Source organism: Eschrichtius robustus, chromosome 12 (assembly GCF_028021215.1).
Source record: "Eschrichtius robustus isolate mEscRob2 chromosome 12, mEscRob2.pri, whole genome shotgun sequence".
Classification (NCBI taxonomy): domain Eukaryota; kingdom Metazoa; phylum Chordata; class Mammalia; order Artiodactyla; family Eschrichtiidae; genus Eschrichtius; species Eschrichtius robustus.
Window position 1 is genome coordinate 73,574,543 of NC_090835.1, and position 7,586 is coordinate 73,582,128.

The window sequence follows — 7,586 nt, forward strand, 5'->3', positions numbered from 1 at the left end:
GCTCTACCCGACCCTCTCCTTACCAGTTCAGAAATAGAGATAACAGCTTGGCTGACCCGAATCTTGTATCCTTCATGATTTCTATACATAGTGTGCCAGCTGTTCCCTTGCTGGGATTCTGAATGATACAAGTCACAAGCTAGTTGAGTCAGCCTCTTTTAAGAAAATTTCCTAAACGTTTCACCCAACAATTTTTAGTTGTAGTTAGGAGTTAGATGGCCATCCTTACAAAGGGAGGGAGGGATATACAGGTGGCTTATTGTTGGTGGCGGTTTTTTCGGGCCTGGTCGTTTGTAAAGAAGAAGGAAAGTTGGATACTGAGTAGGCAGCTAGATGGTTCTGTCATAGGAGGGACTAGAGGGAAAAATAAAGATGCCCTGTGAGAAACAATATTAATTTGCAATCAGCCAGACTGAGGATGGAGGGACAACGCATCAATCATTGAATTTCCGGTAACAGTCACATTTTAAAGGTCACTGCCAAATTCATAGGTGACTGCCCTTGAAAGTCCCAAACTTTGAAAGTCTTTTTCTCCCCCATCTTAAAGAGCCTCTTGTAGAATCTGATTAGAAATAGACTTTTTTAACTCTGAAAAAACACACATAAATCATACACACAATTGTTTAACAATATTCTTTCTACACAAAGATCCAATGCAATAAAATGTTTTTTTTTTTTGAAGCATAGCATAGTTGTTAAGAAGTTGTACCCTGGAGCTAAACTACCTAAGTTTGAAATCTGGTTCCACATGTACCAGTGGTGTGTCCTTGAGCAAGTTACCTAGCCTCTGTGTTTGTTTCCTCATCCATAAAGTGGGTGGGGTGGCCACGAGGAGGCACTTGGCAGACCTTCTAGTTCAGGGAGCGTATTGGCTGAGGGCCCCTGCTGCTGCACTTTGGAATCCACTGTGACATTTGTGACACAGCCACCTCTCCCATGGGCATCTCCCCACCAGTGATGTAATATGGCAGGAAGACCAAGGCAGACCCATTTCTGGAAGACACTAGACTCCATCAGCTAACTTTGGCTCGAAGACAACTCCCTCCCTGAGTTCTGATGAACTTCACTGAGACTGCTCTGCAGTCTAAGACACTTCTACCAACCTTCCTTCTCTTTCTTCCTCACTCAGTATTAGACTTGGGCTGTGGTCTAGTGACTCTCCCAGCCATTTACCAGCTCCCCTCCATTTCCTTTTTCACAGACATTTTCCTTAATAAAATCTTGGCACACTTATTCTGATCTTGGCATCTGCTTCTTGGAGGACCCGGACTAACACAGTGGGGATAATACTAGCTCCTACCTCTCACTGAGTTGTTGAGAGGATAAATGAGTTAATTCATTTACTGTGCTTACAATAGTGCTTGACAGATAGTAATAATTCAATCCATTTCAGTTATTAAAGACAGACCAGATCTTACATTTCTAGTATTATAGCAGATTAGATAACCCCCCAAATCTTCCATTATTAAATACCATAAAAGTATGATGAAATATAGAAAATAGTCTTCTACCTGCATAGCTGAGTTTATAAAAAATATAAATCCTAGGGGCAAAATGGAGAGAGACCTAAAAAACAGAGCAGTAGTCTTGAGTTCACACTGCAGCTGTCCCCAGGGAATTTGATGGAGCCTTTGAACATAAAGCTGAGAATTGTCAAAGAGCTTTAGAAAAAAGGTGGGGACTAAAAGCCAAACCATCAGCAAAAAGAGATATAAAGGAAGCTCGTCCATCTTCACTTGTATCTGGATAAAGGGAAAAGATCCCTCAAGACTGAAGGCAGAGTTTGACATTTATACTATTCTTGTGGCTGAGAACTCCCAAGCTGATAATATCTGTGACAAAGTGAATACAAGTCCTCTCTGGAGGGACAAACCCTCTGCTCAGGATTCTCAGGATTCTCGTCAATATAGCCCTGCTGAAGATGAACTCACAATCCAAAACTGCAGAACAAACAAGGAAATACTCCACCATGAGTGAGCATTAGCAATATGAGGAGCAGGATTAGATTTCCAACAACTTAAGATAGTTATTTTAAATATTTTATAATTTCTGGCTGATAGAGCTATCACATTAAAGAACAGAATTTTAAAAAACATAACGACTGCGTCTTTATTCCTAACCCACCCCTAAGTTCTTCAGAACCTTTTTTTTTTTTTTTTTTTTTTTAGATTCCATATATATGTGTTAGCATATGGTACTTGTTTTTCTCTTTCTGACTTACTTCACTCTGTATGAAAGACTCTAGGCCCATCCACCTCACTACAAATAACTCAATTTCATTTCTTTTTATGGCTGAGTAATATTCCATTGTATATATGTGCCACATCTTCTTTATCAATTCATCTGTCAATGGACACTTAGGTTGCTTCCATGTCCTGGCTATTATAAATAGAGCTGCAATGAACATTGTGGTACATGACTCTTTTTGAATTATGGACTTGAGGACATGGGGAGGGGGAAGGGTAAGCTGGGACGAAGTGAGAGAGTGGCATGGACTTATATATACTGCCAAAGGTAAAATAGATAGATAGTGGGAAGCAGCCACATAGCACAGGGAGATCAGCTCAGTGCTTTGTGACCACCTAGAGGGGTGGGATAGGGAGGGTGGGAGGGAGACACAAGAGGGAGGAGATATGGGGATATATGTATATGTATAGCTGATTCACTTTGTTATAAAGCAGAAACTAACACACCATTGTAAAGCAATTATACTCCAATAAAGATGCTTAAAAAAATAAAATTAAATTAAAAAATAAAAAACATAACAAAAGATTGAGATTCTCAAAATCTCAATTTTTTTGGTTCAAAAAGAACCAAAGAAAAGTTTTAAAGACTCCCTTATCTGAGGTTCTCTAGAAAGCAGAGCCTGAGGCAAGGATTAGGATGCTGATTTTTTATTCAGGAGATGAAGCCTGTTGAGATGAAGCCTGTTGAGATGAAGGCAAGGAAGAAAAGGGGAAGTAGGGCAAGGAAAGATGTGAAGCAAGGTGATATGATGCATTACAGTGCTGGTCTCTGTTTGATAAGCCATGAAGAGACAGCTGGCCACTGTCTCTTTGCCTAGCACCCAGGACTTCTCTGGAAGGTTTTCAAAAGGAAACAGACTTCTGATTGGAAGGAGAATTTATCTGCCCAGCTCCCTCCTGTTTCCCATTTCCTATTGCTCAAATCCACTCCATAGAGAGCTAACCCATAGGTGTTGCACTGTTCATCCTTTGATGTCACTCAGGAAACCAGATCCTCTGTTCAGAAGTAGAGGAGCAACTTGGTGCAGACACCCTGGCATGTGGAAGGTGAAGCAATGCAATCCCAGGCCTCCAGCCAGCCTGGGGAGCTCAGCAGAGTACCTGTACACTTGTGTGAGTTACTGGCAGTTGGAAGAACTTTGAGAATAGGGAGGCAGTTTGACTCTGAGAAGGAACAAGGTTAGTTTCTGATGTTAAATTAGATATGCAGTCATTGAAATTGAGAAATACTCTCCAGTGGATAAACAGGATATTGGATCCAGATGAAGACAAAATTGTGGATATAAACAGATAAATTAAATTATACCTATGTGCTGTATTCTGGATAAAGAAAAAAGGGGGGAAAAAAAAGAGAGGCATGAAAGAGTAAAAAGTCCAATTTATACCCAATAGGAATTTCAGAAGGTGAGATTAGAGAATAAGAGGTTACACTGATAAAGAGCATGCATCCTTAGATTCAGTTTCTATGTGATATTTTTGATGCCCAAGGGCAGCTTCTGTACACAAAGAAGTTTATTTTCATTTATTTGGGTTTGATTTTTAAAACTTTACTTACTGAAATTATAAATTTAAAAGTCTAGATTTTCTTAAACTCCTAAATTCATCTTATAAGTTTTATTACACGATTTTAAATCCAGTAAATTTTATATAAAATAGAAATAATTTTCAGGGAAACTTTAACATAAATTGGACTGATTACTTAAGGGAATTAGATTTTAATTAATGTTAAGTAAACTTGAATAGGACAGGCTAATTACCTTTAACTACTTCAAATAATATGTATACATTAATGTATTCAATTTTCTTTAAGACGCTGGAATGTCTAAACTCAACAAACTTATGACCCAATAAGCTAATCCTTCCCACATTATCAAACAACTCTCTAATGCAAGTTCTTTTAACCACTCTACCACTGCTTATAAACTAAATCACTTACACCATTCAACTTCGAATCAAGCATTTAATTTGGAATTGCAGGCCAATTTGTCATACATTTTAATATGCCAAATTCAATTATATTTTACAAGTATTTTAAATGCCAAACAGTGATTATCTTGATTGTAACCCAAAATGATTAATGCCATGGGTTTGACATACTTCATAATTTCATATTTCTGGGGTTAAGAGACACAATCCAGTAAGGTTTACTGTGACTTTAAATTCCTGAGCCAATAACTCATGATGAGAGTATGCTTGTCACCTGAGGCAAGTTGGAGGTGCATATTGAACAGACACATTTGGTACAGGGATGCCAGACCTGCAGCTGCCTATGTCCAGAATGGTCTTTCCTGCATCACAGATTGACATACTGAGTCCAGTTTCAGTAATCTTGAAATTATAGGAGACCCCAAATCTATACCCTTCAGGTGGGGTTGATACCTCCTGTTCCAATTACACAACCACACAATACTTTTTGTAACCTCTTTCTGTTCAGATGACGAGATTTTATCATCTGAATTCTTCAACCTCCAACCAGATTGCAACTGATTTTGTTCATTCATCTCATTACTGTCTGGCTGAACTCTATTTTCATTATTTTTTTCCTCTGTCTTTGGACCACAAGGTTTTGGCAGAATCTAGTCAGACTTTCCTTATCTATAGTCTTTGACTGGCTTTATGATTACAGCAATCATGAGTGGCATAAATAAAAATAGATGCACACTAAGACACACTGAAGTGCAGAAGAACAACAAAAACAGAGAGAATATCTTGAAACAACCACAGCTTTTTGTGCCAATAGTGCTCCTACAAACATGGTGAACATGCCTAAAACCGGTGGGACTTTCTGTAGGAAGTGTGGCAAGCTCCAACCCCACAAAGTGGCACAGTACAAGAAGGGCAAGGATTATCCATATGCCCAGGGAAAGTGGCATTATGACAGGAAGCAGAGTGGCTATGGTGGGCAGACTAAGCCAATATTCTGGGGAAAAGCTAAAACTACAAAGATTGTGCTGAGGCTGCAGATCAAAGAATTCTGGCTATTAAGAGATGCAAACACTTTGAACTGGGAGGATTTAAGAAGAGAAAGGGCCAAGTAATTCAGTTCTAAGCTTCATCTTTTGGTGTTATGAAGATAATAAAATCTTGAGGTTAAGTTAAAAAAAAATAGAAAAATGACATATCACCAAAGTGTAGTGATAAATAGATAGCAGACTTCTAATCAACAACACTTGAATAATATCTTTGAAGCAAGAGAAACAATGAATCTACAATTTTATACCCAGTCAAGCTATCATTCAGGAATGGGGAAACAAGTCATTTGCAGAAAGGCAAAGACTAAATTCATTAACAAACACTGAAAAAACTGCTGAACTACATAGATCCTTCTGTATGAAAACTCTTGCTATTCGCTATCTGAAACTCAGGAATGAAATAGATGGTGCACTTTTCAATCTCAGTATTCAAACTCATTATCCAAATCTAGGAACCAAAAAATTCAGGTGACGAAAAAAACTTATATTAAAGGAAGAAAGAAACTAATTCACAAAGAAGGAAGTGAGGCTCATGAAGGACTGATGAGCAAGGAAACTGATAAGCATATAGGTAAATTTAAGTGATTAAAATAATAAAATAATAAAAAACAACTATTTTTAGAGGAATACAAAAACTATGCAAATAAAGTATATACTGATGAACATGTAAAGTAGGATAGGTGATAGGAATGAGCAAGTTCAATATTTGGCAAAGAGCAGGAGGAGTTTAGGAATGTTGATTGTAGTGGACATTGTTGACACCTGACCCATATTCTCTGTCCACCTAAGTTCACTTATCAGTGGGGTAGACAGTGTAACAGGCTGCCAGGTGTTGCTCAAGCACATGTGTCTCTCTTCTATGCCTGATGTCTTTCTCCTGCATCATAGAACTTTCTCTGACTTAAACAGGTGTAATCTGGAAGTGCAGGGGCATTAACACTTCCAGGGATAAATTTCAACCAATGGGGGAGTCAGTAGATAAATGACTCCACCTCCTTATCTCCTCATAGGACAACTCTGAAACAAGTTCCACTTGGTTGTTCAGAGGATTTGAGACCCCGTTACCCACAATAACCTGCTCATGAACATTTCCCAGACCTGCTTTTCTCTTTTCCCTGCCTCACTTCCCCCTTCCCTTGTTTGTGCTTCCTGATGTCACTTCCCAAATGCCTGTGCTCAAGGTCTGGTCCTAAGGGCAGCTTTTGGGAGAATCCAACCTGAGACACTGATTAGTTTTAGAATTTAATTCATGTATGCTTGTTACAATTCTAAGAGTAATCACTAGAATGTTGCAGACAGAATGTGTAACTTCCAAACAAATATAGGTGAAAAGGAGAAATTAAAAAAAAAAAAACCAAACAACCTTAAGTCAATAAAGATAGAAAAGGGATGAGGGGGAGAGAAACTTAAGAGAATAGATGTCATATTTCATAGACTGTAAGATGACATCACTTGTAAAATACACCTAAATTTTGCATGCTACCAAGGAAGAAAAAAGCTTCTAATGATGACTTCAATTATAGAGGTATTCTAATTTCAAAGATGTTTAAATGTGGGGAAAAATATGTGTCTTACAGTTGATGAAATTTGGCAGTGCAAAGTAAGATTTTAGAAATAAATGTTAATATTCAATAATCACAATATGAAGGGACTAAGATCATGTAGAAGATCAGATTGTCTAATTAGTTTCTATTTTTAAAAAAATTAGCTGAAACTGTACATAAGAGACATACTTCAGACATAAAATATAAGGTCACATGTAAAAGAACTGAAAAAGGTAACACCAGGCAAATACTGACCAAACAAAGCTGGTACAGCTAACTCAAAATGAGACAGACTTTATCTCTAGAAATGCTTTTTGCTTTAAGGAGGGTCACTCCATAATGATAAATTTTCAATTCATGAGATATATTTCTAAATATTATACACCTAAAACATAGCCTCAAAATATATAATACAAAAATATTGAGAGACCAACAAGGAAAAATGTCAAATCAATAGAAGGGAATTTTTCACATATATTAGTTTTGTTGTTGTTGTTGTTGTTATTTTGTTTTTTTATTGGAGTATAATTGCTTTACAATGGTGTGTTAGTTTCTGCTTTATAACAAAGTGAACCAGTTATACATATACATATGTTCCCATATCTCTTCCCTCTTGCATCTCCCTCCCTCCCACCCCTCTAGGTGGTCACAAAGCACGGAGCTGATCTCCCTGTGCTATGCGGTTGCTTCCCACTAGCTATCTATTTTACCTTTGGTAGTGTATATATGTCCATGCCACTCTCGCACTTTGTCACATCTTACCCTTCCCCCTCCCCATATCCTCAAGTCCATTCTCTAGTAGGTCTGTGTCTTTATTCCCGTCT

The 7,586-nt window shown here is 37.8% G+C and overlaps 1 pseudogene; it reads left to right on the top strand.

Annotated features, from left to right (window-relative positions):
- Positions 1–454: 454 nt before the first annotated feature.
- On the top strand, positions 455–5,295 carry LOC137773763 (large ribosomal subunit protein eL42-like; annotated as a pseudogene).
- Positions 5,296–7,586: the final 2,291 nt, after the last annotated feature.